This window comes from Cornus florida, unplaced genomic scaffold (genome assembly GCF_030987335.1).
Source record: "Cornus florida cultivar Cherokee Brave unplaced genomic scaffold, ASM3098733v1 CherokeeBrave_3.0.0_Hap2_Chr08, whole genome shotgun sequence".
In the NCBI taxonomy this organism is placed as follows: Eukaryota; Viridiplantae; Streptophyta; class Magnoliopsida; order Cornales; family Cornaceae; genus Cornus; species Cornus florida.
This window is the reverse complement of record NW_026775578.1, coordinates 46732712-46756902: the sequence shown is the minus strand read 5'-3', so window position 1 is coordinate 46756902 and position 24191 is coordinate 46732712. Positions and strand designations below refer to the sequence as shown.

General features: G+C 32.1%; 1 long non-coding RNA gene across 3 annotated transcripts; it reads left to right on the top strand.

Annotated features, from left to right (window-relative positions):
* Positions 1 to 10570: 10570 nt before the first annotated feature.
* LOC132271600 (uncharacterized) lies at positions 10571 to 20087 on the top strand. Of its 3 annotated transcripts, none has more exons than XR_009469744.1 (5): positions 10571 to 11028; positions 11173 to 11328; positions 12230 to 12351; positions 14080 to 14129; positions 19391 to 20087. It is a non-coding gene; the product is annotated as an uncharacterized LOC132271600 (long non-coding RNA). The 3 variants fall into 3 exon arrangements; XR_009469745.1 differs by lacking the exon at positions 11173 to 11328 and having other exon boundaries at positions 10579 to 10775; positions 10851 to 11028; XR_009469743.1 differs by lacking the exon at positions 11173 to 11328 and having other exon boundaries at positions 10583 to 11028.
* Positions 20088 to 24191: the final 4104 nt, after the last annotated feature.

Here is a 24191-nt window from a genome sequence, read left to right as displayed (position 1 = left end):
ATGGTTTTGTCCAAACAAGATGTGGCCAAGAGAGGACTGTATGGTGCTTGTTGAAGTGTTTCATAGTATTTGCAATAGAGAATTTCCCATTGTGGGATGGCAGCCACATTGTTTTGTCTTGTCTATTGGTTTGGGGGGTGGGAAGGTTAGTAGTTTGCTGTAATTGTGGAATGATGAAGTTATAGATGGTGGGAAAAACCAGGAATTGTTGATAATGAAAGTGCTAACCTTTGTTTTGCTGTGAAATCCGGAATTGTTGATTAGCTGGCTGGATGTTAAGTGATGAAGAGAACCAAGATGGCACCAATTGTCAAACCAAAAATTGGATCTTGAACCATCTCCAATTTTTAGGCTGACAAGAGGCTCGATTGTTTGCCTTAGGCTCAGTAACCTTCTCTAATTCCAGGAACATTGCCCTGGAACCTTGACTTCCCAAATACTTCTCTCCTTCAGAAGGTAGAAATTAATCCATTTAACCCAAAGCATATCCTTTGACTCAATGATGTGCCAAAAGTGCTTCATTATAGCACTCTCATTCCAGGTACCTAGATTAGGTAAGCCAAGACCACCAGCTTCCTTAGGCAGACAACATTTATCCCATGCGACCTTAGCCCCAATCTTCTTTAGGATTGGTCCAGTCCAAAGAAATGCTCCAAAGATGCTTTCAAGTTCATGCGCGATACTCATGGGAAGGATGAATTTGGAGCTCCAATACATTTGAGTGGAGAAAAGAACGGCTTTAATAAGCTGCAACCTGCCTGCAAAAGAGAGGTTCTTGCTGGTCCAATGAGCAATCTTTGCTGCAAAATTTAATTGTTTATAATTGAAATCAAATTTATTACATACAACTTGTATATACAATAAGAACTGATGTATTCCAATTAAATATATACCATTTCGTACGTACAAAAGTCCATCAACATGAGTTGAGATGACGTTACTGAAAATAAAAGAAACAAAAAGAGAACCCTAATAGCATCTCCAGCATATGGCATTTCACCCATGAAAGAATATCAAACTCTGCATGTGGATCGGTGATGGTCTTGGTATCACCATCATTGTTGGTACCCTCACCTTCTGGATTCGCAAGATCAAAGAAGTCTTGATCAACTCCATGAACGGCGGTCTCAAACGCAGGATCAAAGAAATCCTCAACTCCATGAATGGTGACACGTCCATCGTTGTGATGTTCCACTTGGTGATCTTGACTCCGTTGATGGAAGCCGGTCCTCCGGGAAGCGTGGTGAGGACGAGTGAGTGGCCAGGAAGGAGAGTCTTGAACGTGGTCTCGAAAGGAAGAACTGATGATTGAAGAATGTCATGACTATCAAGCTTTGTTGGTATGGCATGATAACGAAAGAGAAATAAAGGAGGCTGAGTGGACAAAACGTCGTCTCGTGGGAAGAATATAGTAATTGGGGTGGTGATGTCAGGGACCAAAAAGTGTGTAGAGTCATGGCAATAGTCATTGACATGGCTGTGTAGCCTCTCTTCATACCATAATCGGCAGCAACAGGTAGCGGCATGATTGAAAGAAAACCAACCACAAGAAGAACAATGGTGAATACTACTTTGGAATCCATGAGATGATGAGAATAGTAGAACTCAAAGCTTACTGCAAAGATAAATGGCAGTAGAAAAGAGAGTACTGGAAGAGATGAGAAACCCTAACTATATATATATATATATATATATATATATATATTTATTTAGGAAAACCCCTCTACAAGTTAAGAAGATATTTACTAGAAAGTATCTATATTTAGTTCTGTAAGGATTAGATATATATCATCTTCAGGTGCTACAGCTGTATTATGAATCTATCTACTCTTCTTGTAAGGGAAGTGTGTGCGTGGGGCCCAAATTCCTATGTTTTGATGGGCATTAGATATCATCTTTGATAGTTTATTTTATATATATATATATATGGCCCAATATATATACATATATTTCCATAAAACTTCCCAAGTTTTGATTGACTCCCTCTCCTCAACAGCATGCACATATATGGGGCTCAAATCCTTACTCGTGTGTGTGTGTGTATATATATATATATTGTGTGTGTGTATATATATATATATATAGATTTAAAATCTTATGCATGCATATGGGCTCAAATTCTTATTCGTGTGTATGTGTGTGTGTGTATATATATATATATATATATATATATATATATATTTAAAATCTTATGGTCAGATATTGTCCCTCTTTTCTAGATATTTTTGAAAAATATTCACCAAAATTTTTTGGCATTTTTTCTTTACTTGAAGATAAATTATGCATACATTTACCAAACTTATAAACATAAATATTCATATGTGTGTGTATATATATATATATATATGCGTGTATATATATAATGTACATTTTACATGGTTTATTGCAAATCGAACACTCGAGTAGTTTAACAAGTAAGAACAATTCCGTAAGTATTAATGTTCATAGTGAGCCTGGGTTCGATCCACGGATTCTTATGGGTGATTTTAATGTCTTATTACATGTGAAAGAAACTTTTGGCGGTGTTTTGAGATGGACTCAAGGAATGGAGGACTTCATGAACTGCTTACATAAGAATGAATTAGAAGGCCTAAGATTTTCTGGCATCTACTTTACTCGCACAATAATAGCTTTGGCATGTTGGGTGTGCTAACATATCAAGGAAACTAGATAAGAGTATTGGTTAACTAGGATTGGATGCAATGTTCCCTCAAGGGGCTTATGAATTTTTGCCTCATTGAATTTCTGATCACTTTCCAATGATGATCAAATTTGGTTTCAATTCTCTTAAAAAGAACATGCCCTTTAGATTCTTTAATTTCTGGGCACTCAATGATAAATTCATTGATGTTGTTTATCTAGGTTGGCAAAAGGAAGTTCATGGGACCAAAATGTTTTGTGTGGTCAAGAAGGTGAAAGCTTTAAAACAACATCTAAAGTTGCTTAACAAAAATGATTATGGTGTAATTTCCACAAGGGTAGCTGCCTATAGAGAGTAATTGTCAAAATGCCAATCTAGTCTTGATCTAAATCCAACTGATGATCAACTCAGACTCGATAAAAGGGACCTGGCGCTACTAAGTTTTATGAGCTTTGCTTAGCTGAGAAGATGTTCTTTAAACAAAAAACACATATACATTGTCTTAGGACATAGGGGTCAGAACACTACATACTTCATGAAATCATTCTAATCCAAGGCCAAAAGGAAAGAGATTGTTTCAATTGAAGATTCTAATGGGAATGTTGTTCAGGATCAAGACCTTAAGAATGAGTTTATTTGCCACTTCCAGAACCTTTTGGACAAACCTACAACAATTACACAGTTATGTCCTCTTTCTCAAACTTAATTAATTTCCAAGTTTGTTCATACCTTTTACCTCCACTCACTCACATTCTTACAGACTTGGAATTTCATAATTGCATTATCTCTTTTCATCCTTATAAAAGCCCTCGACATAATGGCTTTAATTATGTTTTTTTCACCCATGCTTGGCATATCATTGGACAAGATATCGTTGATGCAATCAAGGATTTTTTTCATATCTGTGAGAATGCTTTCTAAAATAAATTGTTCTTACTTGCATTAGTGCTTAAAGTACCTAACCCTACAAATGTCATTGACTTTCGACCTATTTCTTGATGTAACTTAATCTATAAATGTATATCTAAACTTATTGCAACTAAGCTTAGCACTGTTCTTCCCTCAATTATTAATCCCTTACAGAATGATTTTGTTAAAAATAGATAAATAACAGATAAAATACAGGGTTGTGCTTTTGCTAATGGGCAGTCTTGGTTTCTTGTTTAAGTTTTTATGCTTGCTTGTTTAAGTTTACCAAGTTGGCTTGTTATAATGATTTTTTGAGGCCTTGTTGTATCTTGTTGTTTCCTTAGACTGTGTCCATCTTGATAAATTGTGTACATATTTTTTTATATTTTATACAAGTTTACCGGCCCATTCAAAAAAAAAAGAAAAAAAAAGATAACATAATTCTAGCACATGAGCTTCTTAATGGCTATCACAAAACCAATTAGCCACCATGTTGTACTCTCAAGAAGGCATTTGATTCACTGCATTGGCAGTTTATACTTGATGTAATACATTTATTTGGTTTTCCAAACATGTTTGTACATTGGATCTAGCCCAATGCATTACTACCCTTTCCTATTCTATTTCCCTTAATGGGGGATTGTTTAGGTTTTTTAAGGGTAGAAAGGGCATTAGCCAAAGAGATCCTATTTTTCCCTTGTTCTTTGTACCTGTAATGGAGTTGCTCTCTTTGTCACTCAACAATGCTATCTCTTAAAGCTCAAGTTTTATATGTATCACTGGAGGTGCAACAAGTTGTCCACTTTATGAGAAGTTTCACTTCAAAGGCCAACAGAAGAAAGGTTCTATCACTTAAGGATCATAATGGTGAACAAGTACATGACAAGGACCTCCAGAATGAAATTCTTAATCACTTCCAATCTATCCTTGGGCAAAGCTACTCTCAGTACATAGGTATATCATCTTTCTCTAACCTCATTACGAAAATTGTTCCTGATCACCTACTTCCCTCCCTCACTGCCATACCCACAGATATAGAAAAACAATCCTGTATCCTTTCATTTTATCTCTACAAAAGCCCTGGTCTAGATGGGTTCAACTCATGTTTCTTCTCACATTCTTAGCCAATTATTGGGTAGGATGTTATCTATGCCAACAAAGATTTCTTTATCTCAGAGAAACTTCTTAAGGAAATCAATTGTTTTTACATAGCCTTAGTCCCTAAAAAACCAAACCCTTCAACAGTTAATGACTTTAGGCCCATCTCTTGCTGTAATTTGATTTACAAAACCATTTCTAAGCTGTTGGCAAACAAGCTTACCCCCATTCTTTCGGCCTTGTTCATTAGTCCAACTCAGAATGCTTTTATTAAGGGTAGGCACATCACTGATAACATTGTGCTTGCTCATGAGCTATTGAATAGTTACCACAAGTCCAGACACCCTTCAAATTGCACTCTCAAAATTGATATAAAGAAGGCTTTTGACACAATCCACTGGCAGTTTATTATTAATCTCCTCATTGTCTTTGGCTTCCCACAACAATTTGTTGGTTTGATCTCTCAATGTATCACCACTGCATCTTATTCCATTTCCCTCAATGGAGAGCTCTTTGGATTCTTTAAGGGGAAGAGAGGTGTTAGGCAGGGAGACCCCATCTCTCCCTTATTTTTTGTTTTGGCAATGAAGGTGTTTTCACAGTCATTTTCCTATCACATCAGTATTAACCCTGGTTTTAAATACCATTAGAGGTATAGTAGGATGGCCATCACTCACCTCACCTTTGCAGATGATATCATGATTTTTTCACATGCCAGTATTGCCTTAATCCAAATCCTACTGAATGCCCTTAATAAATTCTTATCATGTTCTGGCTTAGAGATTAATAGAATATAGAGTTTCTACAGCTCCTGCAAATTGAAGCTGGTTCTCTGCCCATTAATTACCTTGGTGTTCCACTGTCATTATCTTCCATTGTTTCTAGAGATTGTCAATCCTTGGTCGAAAGGATAACTGCTAGAATTAGGAATTGGACATCTAGATTCCTCTCTTATGCAGGTAGGGCTGTATTAATCAAGTCCATACAAGCTCACTGGTCTCAATCCTTTATATTGCCAAAGAAGGTATTTGAACAAATCAATCAAATCTTGAGGAGCTTTTATTAGTCTGGAGTGGAATTAAAAAAAAAAAAAAAAAGTGGAACAAAGGTTGTTTGGTCTGTTATTTGCAGACCTAAAATCAATGAGGGCCTGGGATTTCCTGACTTGGAGCTGTCAAACATCCTTGGTAACCTTAGGCACATTTGGAAGCTATGCACTAAGAAGGACAGTTTGTGGGTTGCTTAGACCTTCAGTTACCTCATAAAGACAAAGAGTATTTGGACCATCAAACCAACTGCACTGAGTTCTGGATTCTAGAGAAGACTATTGAAGCTTAGGGGACTGGCAAGAGGGCTCATTAGACATAGAGTTGGGGCTGGCACTGATACTATGATGTGGTTAGACTTCTGGCTCCCAAATGGCCCAATTGTATCTTAATTGGGTCTCTCGGAAATGAAAATTCTTCAATTGGACACCTATGCCTCAGTTGATAGCTTAATTTCCAATTTCCAATGGGTTATTCCACCTGCAATCCCATTTCCTTAGTTCTTTCAATCCCTTGAGTTTTTATCCCAATTACACAGTATTCCACCACCCTCTAACTCACAGGACTCAAATGAATGGTTACCTAGCCCCTCACTGAATTTCTCATTTGCACACACAATGTCATACTTTACTCCCCCTTCATTTATTTTCCCTTGGCAACATCTGATTTGGTTCAAACACGACATTCCAAAGCATAGTTCTATCACTTGGTTATAACTTAGAAAGAGGTTCTACACACTTAACTCAAAACCTATGCTGAATAAACACTACATAAATACTTGTTTTCTTGTGCAATGCTGACTTTGAAACATTGGACCATCTGTTCTTTAACTACAACTATAGCTCTCACATTTGGAGGTTCATTCAGGGGGTCATAGGTTCCACTTTTCAGTCCAATTCTTAGACTGAATTGGTTGTTTGGTGCTCCTATACTCACTGGATTACAAAGAAGTTTTTTGTACACAAATTGCTCTTCCTTTGGATGGAGAGGAACGCAAGAGCTTTCAGGAACAAATCTACTGCTCCCCAGCATAATATCTCACAGATCAAATCCATTTGTTCAAGATTAGCTTTTATCACTCTTAGAAACATCTTACAGCTAAGACATGTACTGTCATACAATGACTTACAGTATCTTTATTATTACTAGGCTTGCCACCTTTATGGAGGTCACACATGGCTAGTTCAGTAGAGGCGGGTGTGTAGGGGTGCTACTTTGCAATGGTGTTGGATTATTGCCTGGATCTATAGAGCTGCTTTATTGGAGTGCTGCTTTGATTTTTTATGCTGCATTGTCCCAGCCATCCATCAACTATTTTATGCAAATAACTGCCTCTTGTTTGCTACAAATTTTGATTTTAATTTGATGTTGATTCTTGAAACTTTTTGCTTTGTTAGCTGCTCTCTGTGGGCTTTTGTGCCCTTATGCCAGTTGTATTTGCTTTGGGAGCCTCTTATGCTCCCATGTATATTCTTTTTTCTTTCATATATATACAAGCTTACCTTTAGCTTGAAAAAAAAAAAAAAAAAAAAAAAAAAAAAAACAAGTTGTCCATCTCCCAACTTGCTTTTTATGATCGATATCCTACTATTTTCATAAATGAATTGCGAAGAGACAAATATGATATAATGCTCTGGAGTAGGTACCATTCCAATCGCACAGCTCTATTTAATTGTCATCCTTTTGTGTGTGTGAGTGAGTCTTTTTTGTTTGTTAAAGAAAATGGATAGATATTTGTGGCAATAATATACATTGTATAACATGACAAAAACCAAATTTGTCACAAAAAGTTGTCGCAATATCTATCCCGGGAATTTTCGTACGTCCAGCCATATGGCGGGAAAGGTTATGGCGACAAAATTGATTTTAGTGACAAATATATTGTCGCAACTAATTACAATATAGTGACAAATATAGCTTTATCGCGATTAACTAGATTTTAGTGACAAATATAACTTTCTCACAATTGATGGCATTTTAACAACAAAAATTATTGTCGTTACAAATAACCTTCTAACGTCAAATGATGCATTATTGCAAAAGATTGAGTTATTGTGACAAATATAACTTTGTCACAATTGATGGCATTTTAACGATAAAAATTGTTGTTGCTACAAACAATCTTCTAGTGACAAATGATGCATTGTCGCAACAGATTGAGTTATTGTGACAAATATAGCTTTGTCACAATTGATGACATTTTAACGACAAAAATTGTTGTTGCTACAAACAACCTTCTAGTGACAAATGATGCTTTGTCGCAAAAAATTGAGTTATTGTGACAAAGCTCACTTTGTCACAATTAATAGACTTTTAGTGACAACATATTGTCACTAATTATTATCATTTAACGATGATGAATTTTTGTCCCAAAAAATTACACTCTAGTGACAAAAATTGTCTTTGTCGCCAATGTTAGATTTTTAGTGACAAATTATTTGTCACTAATTTCTATCTTTTAGCGACAAAGAATATTTCGTCACAAAAGAGTAAATTCTTATCACAAATTGACCTTCTGTCACCATATACTTGTTTAGGAAATAATGAGAAAAATTAAAACTTATCATAATGTATGTTTTTAATATATAAAAGTGTGTGTATATATATAAATATATGGTAAAGTGTAAAAAACTCCCTGAACTATATTTAAATTTGAAAATAACCCCCTTGAATTATATTTTGTGCCTAATACCACCTATTGCCAAAAATGCCCCAATATTCTAATAATAAGTTAATCATTTTATAAAATGGTAGTTATAATTTTTTTAATGATAAATTAATTCTAATAATAAAGTTAAGGGGTAATTTGTATAATTCATATTTAAATTTAAATAAGAGAATATATATATAAAGGATTTATTAATTGGGATTAATTATTTTTATTTTATTTTAAAAATGATTTGTTTTATTTAATTGAGTGCTTAGATTAATTATCTTATTTTAATTAGATTATATTTCGTTAGTATATTTGGTGAATTGATATGGTGTTTTACTTTTTGGAATGTTATGATTAAATTATCTATTTTATTTGTGTGTATTTATGTTTTCAAGAATTATTTGTTAATTATTTGTAATTATTAGATTTAATTTAATTATTTTATTTTAATTGGATTGGGCTTAAGAGGAGTGTGACCAATGGATGTGGTCTTGGGCTTGAAGGAAGCCTAACTTGTTGGGTTAATTAATAAGGGTCCATGATTATAAATATATTTAAATAATTATCCTTATATATATATATATATATATATATATATATATTTCCTTACATAATAATTATTAATTAATTATAATTATATAATAATTAATTATAATTATATGTATATAATTATAATTAATTAATAATTATTATGTAAGGAAATATATATATATATGTGTGTGTGTGTGTGTGTGTGTGTGTGTGTGTGTGTGTGTGTGTGTGCGCGCGCGTATAATTTAATTAGTTAAGGATTATCATGAAAGGAAATATACATATATATTATATAATATATATTTATATATATTATTTAAGATAATTATTATTTCTTTTATTTGGTAGTCCTAGTAGGAATATGATTTGGATTTTAATATGTATAAATATACACATAAGGCTTTAGGATTAAAAATTTACACGAATAAAAGAAGTAAAGAGAGAAGAAGAAAAGTCTGATAAGGAAGAGGCCGAATATGAGAAAGAAGATGTCGTAATTGGAAGAAACAATCAAAACTTGAAGCATCGATTTCATTTCGAAACCTTCAGATAAGTTATTTTCTAACTCTGCGCTTAGAACTTATAAGGAATTTACCTTGAGTATCAATGTTTAGATTAATTTTATTTGATTAAATCAGAATTAAATCGGAGTATTAAAAACATGTTTTATTTTTTTATTTTTATTTTTGGAATTGTTGAATTTTAATTATATATATAGGTTACATATATTTAAAATCAACTATATGTTTGATCTGTGACCCAAAAGGGTTATTTAGGATTTATAGAATTTCTGGGAATTTTCTATAATTTTCTAGTGTTTTTCTATATTTTTAAGAATTTAATATATTTTATTTTTCTATAATTGTTGGAAAATTATATATAAATATATTCTATTTAGATAGTGTTATATATAAATATACACACACTAGCGTTTGTGAAATCGGCGCCTCAATAGAGATTGATCCAGTGCGGCGCAGCATAGGTAATAGTGTGTGCACGCAGATCTTGACCCTTGAATGGTGATGATGAGGGATGGATGATTCAGTGTGGTGCGGTGTATGGGATTTTGGTGTTCATGGTTATTTGGACCATAGAAGTGATCTAGTCAATAAGGAATTAATCTGGTGTAGCACAGATCATAGGGAGTGGTGTACACACAGATCTGGACCGTTGACTTGTTCTAGTTAACAAATAAATTATTCGGTGTGGTCGCGCTCATAGTAGCGATTGAGCTTAACCTATTATTTTTGACTGTTTTGTTACTCAAAATTTAAACGATCATAACTCAGTCATCTTAAATCGAAATTGGGTCATTCTTGAGCTCAAATTTAAGGATTTTTCTTCCTCTTTCCAATGGTATCAATTTTATTATCAGAGATATTTACACACTACAAGAAATTAAGCTATTAGGGACAGTCTTTTAGTGACGGACTAAAACCCGTCCCTAAAGATTTTATTATTAGGGATGGACAAATTTTACCGTCCTTAATACTAGGCTTTTAGGGACAGGCAACTTGACATGTCACCAAATTCTTAAAAACTGTCCCTAAAAGGGTTATTTTTGGTACGGTTATTGAGGACCGTCCCCAATATCCCCCCAAAAAAACAAAGCGCCAAACTTTAGCGCTTCATTGCTTCATTTTTCTTTTGTTTGGCGCAAAAATGAAATAATATAAACTTATTTTATTTTACAACATAGGGAAGCCAATCACACTACGTTGTTTTTGATCTAAAAAAGTTTGTATCATTTGTAAATCTCTTCCACCGTCACAACTCACAAAGCTCTTTAGTTCTTCACCTCTTCTGTTCTTCTCTCAACATCGCCCTGCTCTACAACCTAGTAGCAACCTTTGGGGTTTCTTCCGTTTCCAGCCAAGCCAACCTCCTAATCTCGGTAGAGCCAAGCAAAAGTTCATTTGTACTTTTCTTGTTTGCCATTTTTCATGATCCTCACCCTAGTTTTTTCTAGGGTTTCGAAATTGCAAAAGGGGGTAAACTACAAATCTGGAAAAGGCTTGTCGTCTGAGTCTGAATCGCTGTGGGAAATCATACAGGTTGTTTGAGCTTTCTATTTTTTTGGTTCAAAGGACTCATCTGCTTCTTCATCTTCTGGGATTTTTGGCTCTATCTTTGCACCTTCGTCCCAGGTATTGCCTTTTTTTAACAATCTGTTGATTATTATTCCTCCTGAATTTTGGAATTTAAAAAAAAAAAAAAAAATTATGTTGTTTATTAGATTTAGGGTTGTCATTTCTGATTATTCTATGGAGCTGTTGTGTTTCTGTTGATAGATTTTAATGGGGGAGTAGGCTTCGTTTGGGATACAATTTTTAGTGGTAAAGTGTTAGATGTGCAAAGAGAAATGGTCTCTCTTCTGTGTCGAGCGATGCCTTGAACCCCCTTCGGGGTTACGTTTCTCTTCCGCAGGTCACCTTTAGCCCAAAGAGGTCCTTTCTCTTCTTTCTTTTGCTTCCTATTATATATTCTCTTTTGTTTGGTTGCTCAGAAATGGTAGGAAAATAAAATTCAGATTTTGGGTTTTTATGTTCTGGGCATAATTCAGGTTGGTATTTAGCTCTGTTGAAGTGAGAAATTTGGTTGATAACCGATAAAATGTGCAAAAAACCAAGTTCGCGTAGAAATTGTTTGGCTTGGTAATTCTGAGCAATCTGCTTGGTTGCTCAGGAAATGTGGGAATTGAGAGTGAAAGTTGAGATTTTGGGTTTAAATATATGGGGTATAATTCAAGTACATGGCTTATAATTCAAGTATATTGCATAATATTCTGTTTATATTTATCATACGGTTCAAAGAAACAAATGGTGGAATTCAAGTCTTTGGATATTTGCGTGCATAGTCTTGCAATATTTTTGTATTATCTGATATATTGGATTATTTGGGATTACAAGTTTGGTTAGTTTAATCAGACTTAGGGTTCTCAGAATTTCCTAGTTTTATTCAAATAAATAATGTAGAAATAGCTAACTTGTCTGTGGAATTTGAGGTTTTCATGAAATTATTGGAAGATGTACTTATATTTTTGGATTAGAAATGTTGGTTTCAGTGCTGATTTTGGCTCACATGTGAAAATTAGGATTTTGGCTTTCATATATATATTTATTTATTTCAATGAAGAAACATACTTGCGATTGAAATTTGAAAATGTGTTTTTCCTAAAATCAACTTGTCATGTAAATTCTGGACTTATTGAAACTGCTTGTAGATTAAAAAATAAAATTTATTGACAAACAAGTGATACTGTATGGAAGAATTCATTGGAAACTGAACTTTTCCCTCAGTAGTTGTTTGTTACATTGCTTTTGATCAATTAACACATATAACATGCAGATGGATGTTGCCCAATTCAGAAAACTCAGTTTTAGCCTCGACTGCGAATGATATGCGCTGTGATAAGTACACCCCCATTGATTCTGGAAAGTTGAAGTCCGCAGCTATAGGGCTATCTCAAAGTAAGTTTCAGTCTTCTCTTTCGATGCTTCTCATTTGGTAGATCTAAATTTCTTTTCTTCAAGGATATTTGATCACTGTTAATAATAATAATGATAATAATAAAACCATTTTTAACTAAGTATATTTCTGTATAAACTTGAATCTATTCAGAACTCAACAAACCTGATGGCTAGATGAGTCTTGAGTTGACAATATTAGCTTCTCATGCTAAGTTCAACTCATTCCAATTATGATCTGACCCAAAATTGACTAATCCTTGCCATTACTACCCCTGAACCTGTTTCACATCTATAGTTCTCACCTTTGTGTTCTATGATCCCCCAAAACCCAAGAAGAATCGCATTAGGGAGTTGTTGAGACCTTTATTAGGGACTTTTTTGTGTTACCCAAGTGCAATAACTTTTATCTACATCACTCTTATCTCTTTAATAAACCCAAACTCTAATTTATGAATCAGACAGGTAGCCTCATACAGTTATAACCAAATGTTTAAATTGATTAAAATTTATTCATAATATATCTAATACATCATTAATTGCTTAAGTTTGATTGATTTGCTATTGATTAAAAAACTTCACGGCTATAGTAACTGATTTGAAGCATACTTTGGCTGATATTTTTGATTCCATTGGATTTTTATTACATTACCTGATACCACAATTTAAAAGTATACTTATTTTATCCTTTTTTACCTTTGTTTTGTAATTATTTTTACATATCCATACCGTTTGTATGCACTTAATGGGTTATGCAATGTTCTTCATTGATGAGTGAAACTTATCTTAAATTTTATTTGGTATGCTGGCTCAGCAAAATATTTGTGTTCCTTCCCACTATGTCCAGAAAATAGGGAATTATATACAAATAGAGTAGCCTAGAATGCTGGTGGTCCATGGACAAGTTTGCTAATTACAAGTATCAAGCAAAACACAGCAGGGTGATGGCATCTTGCCACATATTTCATTTATGTCCGAAAAGAATTTTTAATATAGCCCCCTATTATGGTTATATGAATCTTTTTTATATCTTATTGTTATTCAAGGTCTCCTCCACCTCAGACACATAATTTTATGGTTTCATCACTGATTCGTACAGATTTCAAGAATGAGTTTGATCAAAATTGATATATATATTTTTTTTTTCACAACAACTATTTAGTGCTTCATTTTTATTTATTGTTATTTTGGTGTTTGGATGATTTGGTGTAGAATAATCATACTCGACTCAACAAAGTCTATTTCAACTATTTAGGTTTGGTTACATAAATCCTATTTTCTTTTCCATTTTAAAGCCATAACCTTAGGCAAATCTTGAGAACTGTTCAAGAAGTCAAGTTTTAAAAATACCAGCATTGCTATTACATCCGAATGATATTCTCTATATCCTGTCTTTCAGTTTCTAGTCGCAATCGAAAATACTAAAGTGATTGTATAGTTTTTATTTTTATTAGGAAAAAATTTAAGAGAAGTGACTTAAAAAATAAATCAAATAGGCCCTTACAATCCCTTTGTTAATGAAAGGAAGGAAATTTTATGAATGCTCTAGAAAGCGACCCTTCATAAACCAGAATAAGCCTTGCAGTTGACTTGTTAGTGAAGTTCTGATGCTAACAATTTAGCCAGGGTCCCATTTGAAGGTTGTATTAGTTCGCTTCCAAAACATAGAATATCTCCTGCACAAGATCTTGTTCAGAACTGATAATTGGTGCCATTATATACTTATTGCAGGTCATATCCACTAGCTGTTCACCCAAGATTGAGTTTGATCAGAATTTTAGGTATGATATATTTCTTACTCCTCTTATTATGTTTTATTTTATTTGTTTATTTATCAATTTCTAGATTTTAATGCTCTATAAGTTTATATTACCTAGATAATTAGTTCTAATGCTCTTATTATGTTTTATTTTATTTGTTTACTTATCAATTTCTGGATTTTAATGCTCTTATTATGTTTTATTTTATTTGTTTATTTATCAATTTCTGGATTTTAATGCTCTATAAGTTTATATTACCTAGATATTTAGTTCTAATGCTCTCCGTCATGGATCTATCGTGATTATGCATATTTTTTTATTTTCCTTCTTGTGTACCTCTTGTTTATATGGGTCGTACCCTTGTTTTGGCGCCTTTTAATGATATTTTACCACTTCTCCCTTCCCTACCAAAAAAACAGAGAGCCTATGCATCAAGTACATATATTTTGTTTTGCAGATATTTTTTTTAAAGGACCATTTTTCTTTACCAGTAATTGGCCCTGCATGTGTTTTGTTTAATTTATCCAGAGATAGCCTCATCACTTTGTTCTCTCATTTACCAAAATTTGTTAGATAAATGAAAATTCTTTCTCCACAAAGGGAGTGGAATGAATATTAAATTTGATTATACAATTTTTGAAAATATAATTCACTGGAGGCTGGGGATTGATGGATGAAACAATTCTGAAAACGTTGTTCATGACACATTTTATTCGTTTGTGACTTTTTTAAATGTGTCAAATATGTGTGCATGAGCTGGTTATCACTACAAGAAATTAGGCTATTCCACCGTCACAACTCACAAAGCTCGATCTTCAGTTCTTCACCTCTTCTGTTCTTCTCAATAGCGCCCTGCTCTACGACCTAATAGCAACCTTTGGAAGGTTTTTTCCGTTTCTAGCCAAGCCAACCTCCTAATCTCAGTAGAGGCAAGTAAAATTTCTTTCGTACTTTTCCTGTTTGCCATTTTTCATGATCCTCACCCTAGTTTTTTTCTAGGGTTTCGAAATTACAAAAGGCCTATTGAAGGGGTAAATTACAAATCTGGAAAAGGCTTGTAATCTCCAAACAAACATGCTCAAAAGATTGAAACAGGGAATAGAGCAAGTTATAACAATCTCAGATCACAAGTAGGCTTAAAATATCTTAAACCTTAGTCTTCAGTTAAATCACCTGAAACTTGAGTTAATTCTGGTTCTTACAGTTTCACATACTCACAGTGTACTTACGCAATTAGATACTTTAGTTCTTTCAACAAGAGACACAGTTGTAGTGCACAATAAGTGCTAGGACAGAACTGACATCAGTTTTACAACACTAAATAAATGCAGGTGAAAGTAGGCCTTGATTCAAGTTCTCATAACACTAAATAAATGAAACTTGTTCAGAATGATACTCTTCAGTGTATAACAAGTTTATTTCGAATTGCAGCTCAAAATAAGTCACAGCACAGTTTCAGCTGAAACTTTGTTCTTAGGGACTAAATCATAATTTTACGTCCTTACAGCCTTGAACTTGATTCCAAACATCTCAATCCAGTTATATATATATGCTCAGAAGGTAATCACAGCAAAGCTAGCAATATGAATCAACTAGAATGAGTTTAAAACTTTCTGTAGGCTATTTTATTCAATAAGGCTGTTTTGTTTGGTTTGAGAGTTCAAAACCAAGTACACTCAATTTTCAGTCTTGATCTTTGTCAACAGAGTTCTATAATGATTCAATATACTTGTTCAAAGCATAAACTCAACACATACAAGAAGTAATCAATATAAAATAGTCCATTAGAGGCTATGCACCAGAAAGGCTGAAACTGATATATGAGTACTCATATTGTTTTTCTGTGCAAAATTAGGCATATACCTGAGTTCTGCAGATGTAAATAAATGTACCAAGCTTGCTTCAACCATCACACAGCACCCGGAACCTCTACAACCAATTTTGACCCTTTAATCCAGCCTCAACATCAACATAAATGCATCAGGAAATTCTACTTCACAAGTTCAGAAATTCTTCAGTGGATTAGTGCACTCTCATAGTGATTTCAGAGATTAAATTAGCTTAGAACTTCAATTAATCTCTCTAAAAGTGACTCATATTTTCAGCTCTCAAGCCTCACACTCAATGCAGCTCAATATATAAAAAGAGGCTCAATATTTGCACACGTAGGTGCTGCTCTATAACAGTATATATAAAAAGAGGCTTAATATTTGCACACATAGGTGATGTTGGTGATCTTGTACTCATTATGGGATGGGAGAGACCAATGATTACATTCCATTAGGTGCTCTACATTTTATAGCTATAACCCTACCCTGATGCACCAGCACGAGAATAATTCCTTTCACAAAATCAGTTTAGGTTCTCATAATTAATTGGGTGTGGATGAGAGCAGAATATCATGTATCAACTCATGCATTCAGTGCTTTAAATTCAGTAATTAAAATTTTCCAGTGCTTAATTTTTAGCTTTATTAAACAGCACCTTAGTCGGTTTTGTTTTTGAAAATTGAATGAGCGCATTTTTATATATATGGATTTCTGGGTATATGGTTTTCAGTTTTTGTAGGCAAGCACAATAAATAAATAATTGCTATTTATTGAGTTTGTTGGTGAATTAGAAATTTGTAGCTTTGATCAACATAGTTACCAGATTACAGATTAGATTAGATTAGATATACTGGATACCATGCTTAGAAGTGTATATATAATAATGTGTCAACTAAAAGCAGGAGCTGTGCTTGTTGGTGGTTTGTGCGTGGATATGGATTTGGGACCCTTGATCCAAATTAAATCAACTGTTCAATTAAACTTTAGGATCATAGAATTGGATTATTAGAATGTTATTAGTGACATACTTGATCGATTTGAGTATTCAAATTATAAGGATTTTAATTTTTCGGAAATAGATTATAAGGATTTTAGATAACATCTATAAGGATTTTAGATAATATTTATATATATGGATTTTAGATAACATCTATAAGGTGTTATTCCAGTTGACTTTAACAATCATTTTCTATCTATAATATAAATGTTGTGGGATCCACACGACTATGAGGCCAGGCCTGCTTCCAAAAAAATTGACCAATTTGAAATGACTTTCATATTTAACTACATATTTGAGTTCTAGATCTGAGAAAATAGGCCCATATTATAACATTGAAGCACACCACCAAGGTGAGAATGTTAATTTTTCTCACTTAAAAAAAAAGAACCAATTTTAATGACTTATTAGAGATCTAAAAACAATGTCCAAGCCCATTGGTGTAACAAGTTGTGGTAATTTACTTTTTTAACATAGTAATGGGAATGCTATTTTTTCCAATTAATTAACATGGTACTTAAAAATTTGTTTCCTTTTTTTTTTTTTTTTTGTCCAGTGATCGATAGGTTTAATTTGTTTGCTGCTGAAAATTTGAATTTCCTATCACTGCTCTATGATACGAACTTACCTTTTCGTATCATCCAGTTTTAGTTGATTTACCTTTCTGCTATCTATCTGAGTTAGTAATTTCATGATCATCCATCCTTTAATAAAATGATTTAAAAATATTATTGACATAAAATATTGAGCTTGTTTACTCTGGGGTGTGAAACAGAAACTCTCCTTGCACTTAATGGTAACAAATATTTTAGGTGGGAACATACATTGAAGTCAAAAGTGGGCTCATCAACTGTCAATGTCCATCACATGATCAAGATGGGAATAACTTCCCTAACCTAAATTCATCCAAATTTATGGAGATTATGTGATTGAAGCCAAATCACTTTCAATAATACACACAACAAAGGCCACACTAATCAACGCTATATAAGAAAGAAATACACATAAATGTGAATACCATGATGCCGCCTCAATATAGTACAAGGAATAAAACTTGACCCTAGTTGTCTATTCTACAGTCTCTGTCACACAACTTAAAAATAAATAAATTTCTTTTTTTAATATATATATTGGGACAAGTTGATGAGCCTAAAATAACCTATCACTCATTGCATGGATTCGAGTTCATTTCATTTGATTTTCTGAGTAAAAGGCTTCCAATGCTGATCCCAAATACTAAAAGTGCATAGGGTTAAAGATAAATATGAGGCGTAGGCTCAGATTTATTGTAAACTGAACCAATAAAGTGCATAGAATAACTTCAAAATCTTGTAGAGTTCTACTGGCATCTGAAAAAAAAAAAAAAAAAGGGCATTGTATGAGATTGATTCTAATATAATTGGAATAAGAATCAGTGTTAGGGTTAGGGCTTACTTGACAAGGAACCTTTAATTATTTCTTTACGCCTTGTTTCGAACTAAATACTTATGGGATTTGAAATTAGAGTTGGGAAAGGAATTGGGAATAAAATGGGATTTGTAAAAAGGAATTTTAAATTCCGTCTAAGTTCTTTTAAAATTCCACACATTCCAAATATTTGAAATCATATTTTAAATTCAATTATGATAAAATCCTTCCTATTTTTGTTTGCCTACATTGCCATGCTGCATTACATCAGGATAAACGCACTTGAAATTCAGGTGGGCCAACTTGAACCCAACTTAATGTTTTTTAATATAAAAATGATGTTCAAAAGTTTGCTACTGAATCTGGTCACTCTTAATGTTTTATGTATGTTGTTTAAGTTCCTTGTGTAATATTCTTTAGTTATGTTTTTGCTCTGTTGTGGTTTTGTTCTTTTTTATTTGCTAATCTCAATTTAAAATTAAAATTGCAATTTTAATTAACTGATTCAAAAAGTTTTTTATTTTTATTTTTTATTATGATGGGTTAGAAACTAGTCTATGTTTTGTGCTACTATTTTGCAAGTTAATTTTTATTTTGGGATCGATTTTGTTACAAGCTTAACATATGCTAAATTTATTTTTTTAGACCATAAAATTTGGTTAATTGATATGACAATTATATTTTTTTATGTTAAACATATAATTATGCATCACAAAGTATATGGACATTGTTTGATCCTTTTTGTGATCCTCACACATGCTTGTTAAAGTTTGTATTAGATCGTGATATTGATGTCTCTGGACTTAGAATTCTAAATGGAATAGAAAATATAAATTTGATATCCTATATATAAGTAAGATCCTTTTTTGGCTTTCACTGAAAGAGCTTTAGCTAGCTCTTTTTCTTCCAAAAATGGAAGTGAAGAACGAATCTCCCACTCATTCCTATTCTCTATATCATACATCAAAAAACAATTCATCTTAACTTAGTTTATAGTTAATTTTTTATTGAGCTACTGATGTTTAACACTACATTCATCTTAATTTCAGGATGAAATGAAACAGAAGTTTTCACAAGTTTTTCACAATTCTGATGGTACCAGTCCTGTCATAAATGATGTTGAGATAGTGAAAAACCAATTAGGTATCAGAAAGGGATATCGTCGTGGGTTCGGAAATGGTTTTGTAGCTCCAAGCCATCAACGTGTATCCTTATCTTTTGAAGAGGCTTCTAGAAAAAGGGTAATAAATGTTGAAGAAGATAATGCACAACTAAGGGAGAAAGTTACAAATTTGGAGGATAAGTTGGATACATTTCAGCACCTCCTTGAGTAGCAACAGCAACTCCTTTAGCAGCAACAACAGAACCAACAATTGCCACCACGATTCCACCAATAGCAGCATGCCCCACCAAGCTGGTATCAGCAGCCGCCAACATGGTGGCAATTTCGGCACCACGCACCAGCAGCACCACAACAGTCACCTGAATGAACTATAAAGATAATTATTTTGGTAGATATATTTTGGAGCTTTTTGATGGCTAGCTAGCTGATTTCTAACTATTTTGGTAGTGTATTTTTTCCCTGCATTTTCATGATTGCATTCAGTTTAAAATGATGTTTTAATTTTTAAGGATGTTTGGAACCATTTGATGTTAAAGCAGTTACTAGATACTTTTAGCTCTTCTTTACAAAACTGGAGAATTTGTAGTTTCATCATGAGATTAAGAGCTTGTTTGTTGGTATCATATTATGGTGGTAATTTATTTTTTTCTTTCTAAAATGATATTGTGGATGAATATACTTTTTAGTTTCCATGTTTTGATATATAAGGTGGATGTGGTTTAATAGTATTTTTAGAAGACAAATCTCGTAGAGCTAAACAGAAATAATAATAATAATAATAATAATAATAATAATGAACTATTAGGGACAGTTTATTACTGTCACAAATTTAATTTAATAATAATAAAAAATCTTATTAGGGACAACACAAATTGTGCCTAATAAAGTATGTATTAGGGACGGGCAAAAAACAGTCCCTAATATATCAACTATTAGGGACAGTAAATACCGTCCCTAATAAATCAAAGGGGGACGGTCTTATTAGGGACAGTAAGTCCGTCCCTAATAAATGAAAGTGGGACGGGCCTTTTCGGGACAGTAAGTCCGTCCCTAAAGGTCGATTTTATTAGGGACGGAAAATTTTTACCGTCCCTAAAAATCATTTGTGACACAACTATTAGGGACGGTCAGATTTGATTATTAGGGATGGTCTTAGGGTTTTTAGGGACAGATTTGGCCGTCACTAAAAACCTAATTTCTTGTAGTGATATTTTAGTGAGATGGTGTTGAAAAATTATTTAAACTGATATGAAGTATTTATGGGAAACCATTTATGACGATATTTAGTAATATTTAATTTGCGTAAATATCTTTAATTAATAGTTTGGTGATGGAAGGAGCTATATATATACTTAATTATATATGTGTATATATAATTTAATTAATTTATGTTTAGGATAGAAGGAAATATATGTATATATATATATATATATATATATATATATATATTGTATAATATATGGGTATATGTATATATCATTTAAGATAATTAAATTATTATTATTATTTGATATATTATATTAGGCTGGTTATTAAATTAATCTTATGCATATAATATGCATGAAATGGTTACGTGTGAATTAATTTATTGTTTAGTTTAAAGTTGATACATAGTTGAATTGTAGATATGGATGGGTTGTCATAGGTGTAAATATATTGCCTAAGTATTTGTATGAATAAAGTACATACATAGGAAGTATGGCTGAGTTGTTAATTTAAAAGTATAAATATATATACTTAAAGGAGGCATAGTTGAGTTGCTAATATATAAATAAATATATTTATAATTGCATAATTGATTTGTCAAATGTATAAATAAATATACTTATAGAGGCATGGTTGAATTGTCAATATATAACTAAATATATTTATAATGACATGGTTTATTTGCCAAAGCGTAATTAAATTGCTGTGTGTTAGATGATTAAAATTTCATTTATAGTTATTGAATGTGTAAGTTGGATTATGATTAGATATTCTTATATTAGAATAATCTAGTATTTAAAGGTTAGTATATTATTTTATATTAATAAAATAATATTGGTACAGACATGAATGATTTGTTAAAGTTTAGATATTGGATATGTGATTTAATAATTACAATTATTATTAGGAATTGGATTAAATATATCATTCCTTTAATTATATTTTATTATTTAAATGATTTAATAATTGTTTAGGATTGAGTTAAGGTTAAATGAATTTCTTTTTAAAAGAAATTGTCGATTGGTGTAGGAATGATTATTAATTTAATCATTGCTTAATGGTTTTAAATTTAATGAATCTATTAATGGATGTGATTAGTGTATTATATATAATTATTTATATATATGCGCATCCTTATTTATTAAAGATAAAAATTTTAATAGGATTGGTTTTGGTGAGAGATAATTTGTTTATTAGTTTTTAGAGCCCTGGTAGAGAGAGCTTGCTTATAGGGTTTAACTCGCGATTTGTTTTTCAGGTTATTAAAAGTTCTAAGTTTCAAGGTTGAGGATCCGCAGCTGGAGGACTTATCCATTCTTTCTATTTTATTTCAATGTAAGATATTATTATTTCAGTATGTATTGATGCATTTCTAGATAGTGAATTTTGGTTAAGGGGTCCTTAAGTTACGGGATTTCCAAGCTGTAGAATTATAAATGGATTTATTATTTAATAGATTTTCCTTTAGCGAGTTATTTATTTTTTTTATTTTCTTTTTGTACTCTGTACTTGTTTGAAATACTTTAATTGTCTTAATATCCCCTGATTTTGTGTGCGGACTTGATCAACCCGTATCCCGAAATTAGGGGGTGTCACAGCTAATGGTTTGGTTCAGTCACAGTTCTAAATTTGTGAAATCATAAAGATACGGCTTTGTCACGGTTTGAGGTCTTTTAGGACCGAATTAGACCGAACCGAATCATTATACTATATATATATATATATATATATATATATATATATATATGTTAAATTATACAGTATATATAATAGTATAATATTATCCTACGTACAATCCAAATCACTTAGAAGTTTGTAATAACTATCAATCATATGGTCCATTCTTAATTCTCTTAGTTCTTATCAATTTATTAGATAATTTTTTTAATTATATATATATATATATATATATATATATATATATATATATATATATATAGTTGTTGAATTTTGAATTGTGGCTAATTGTTTGTTGTTGATTATTTAGTAATTCTAAATGTATTAGGTTATTATTAATTATAAATTTATTCACTTCAGTTCCAGAAGTAATAAAGAAGAATGAATTGAAATTTCTGAATATTTTAATAGTTCTGAATGTGTTGGTAATTAACTTGGTTTATTGTTTTGCATGTGAATATTGAAATATGAATACTTCTATAATAAATAAAAAATAAAAAATCGTGGAACCAAACTGAACCGAACCGAACCAAACCAATTTTTCACAATCTAGTTTGGTTGGGTTTGGTTTCTTTGGTCAAATACTACAAAAAAATGAGGCTTTAGTGATCGTCTTTCAAGAACAGTTACTGTCCCTAAAGGGCTTGTCTATAGGAGAGAGTACTACACCAAGCTGGTTCGCCCATTTCTTTGGTTTGCAATGTTGCTACCGAAGAAAGAAAGGTCGTTGAATCAGGGGAGATAGACGCTACTGAGTCCGTAAGCACCATAACGGGGCAAATCTATATTAAGGACATAGAATCAAATTATAGCCTCAACCTATTATCAGATTCTTTTATTTTTTATATAGTTTTGTTTTATTATATAATATATATATATATATATATATATATTAATTATTTTATTATATATGTTATTTTTGTTTTATAATGCTCCATAATAATTATATATATATATATATATATATATATATACATTATATTTTTTTACATAAGATTTAAATAGTAATACTATAGTATATAGTATACTTAGACCATATTTGGACAACATATGCGTAGGTACGTACGTAGTTCTCGATGTATGTTGGTGAGTCAGTAAGTCTAAAGAGAGAAAAAAAGATAGAGAAAGGATAGTGTATGTGAATGTGGGTCTTTAGTAATGTTGGTGCTGGCGACCAACCCATAATTGACGGTGACAAAAGTTGCCGTCCTTTTTGAAAATTAATTTCCTTATTTTTTTTGCATAATGGACATAAACTATATACTACTTAAATACATTGTTTATACAAAAATAATTAAACTTAGAAGTCTAATAGATAATAATTAAAATTTTCAAACATTAGATCTTTATCGTGTCGTACTTGTGTCCCATGTCCGTGCTTTATATATATATGTTGATGAGAGATGATTTCAAAAGAACTATTCCATCTTTCTCAAAATAAATGTCACTTTTAAGAAGTTGCGACTCACAAAGGTATCATACCCGTGTCCCACATGTCCATGTCCTTGCTTCATATTCAATGTTTCCCAAAAAAAAACATTAATGAGTCATAGTTTTTCAAAAGGGACATATTTTTTTGAGACAGTGGGAGTAATTTTCAAAAATAATTAATAAAACAAAAATCTTAAAAAACTCTACATCACCGTAGTAAAAATAAATAAATAAATTTAAGTTGGGGTATTAATTTTAACTTTCTCAAAAGAATTAAAAAAAGATATATAATGCCCAAAATATCTACGCGGGAAATTTTAGCGCCAAACAAAATTTTAGCGCCACGTTTGGGTGACACGTGAATTAAGTGAGAGACATAACTTTATTCTTTTCTCCAACACAAATCAGATCAT